We start from the raw sequence: 960 nt of genomic DNA, 5'->3' as shown, positions 1-960 counted from the left end.
TCTCTCTCTCTCTCTATATATATATATATATATGAGTATAATTAAATAATATTTATCTATCCGTCCGTCGGATGGATAGATAAATATTCTATATTATTATTATTTAATTATTATTAGTTAATTGTACTGAAGGGCTGCACAGTGGTGCAGATGGTAGAGCTGTTGCCTTGCAGCAAGAAGGTTCTGGGTTCAATTCCCGGCCCCGGTCTTTCTGCATGGAGTTTGCATGTTCTCCCTGTGCATGCGTGGGTTTTCTCCGGGTACTCCGGTTTCCTCCCACAGTCCAAAAACATGTCAGGTTAATTGGCCTCTCCAAATTGCCCCTAGGTGTGAGAGTGCGTTTGCATGGTTGTTTGTCTACCCGCCCCCCCATAAAAAAACAGATTAAAAGATTCTTGGGACCAACAATAACATTTTCACTAAGTAGAAATTTTGTAATAGTTATTTTTAAAATATGAAAATAAATAAAATATAAAAAACAAAGCTACTCCCTTTTTATTGTTTAAAGCAAATTATGAATCACAAACTAAAAGCTAATTTTGCAATATAAATCCCATTTTTCCACCAAAACACCTGGAACGTAAAGTGCTCTGGAAACAGAAGATTTTAAGAGGCACTATTTTCTGTGGCGGATTAAGACGTTTGCGTTCATTGCGTCTCTGCAGTGTCCCACTGACAGTGGGAAGCATATAAATTATTAAAAACTTGTTGATTATTATTGTTTAAAGCATAAACAGGTGGAAAAATGTGGAATCTATGTTTAGCTTTATCTAAATGAGACGTAAGCCGCAGCGCCGAGGTCAATTCGCTTTGATCCGCCTGAAAATGAGCACCGAAACTGTATCTAATTAGCATAATAATGAGCAGCAGACGCTTTATCCACTGCAGCTCTGGAATAATGTGGATGTGAGAGCAGGAAGATGCTGCATGGGAGGAAAAATGAAGCGCTGAAGGGTTCAG

This window comes from Poecilia formosa, unplaced genomic scaffold (assembly GCF_000485575.1).
Source record: "Poecilia formosa unplaced genomic scaffold, Poecilia_formosa-5.1.2 Scaffold229, whole genome shotgun sequence".
Lineage (NCBI taxonomy): Eukaryota > Metazoa > Chordata > Actinopteri > Cyprinodontiformes > Poeciliidae > Poecilia > Poecilia formosa.
Note: the sequence above shows the minus strand (reverse complement) of the source record.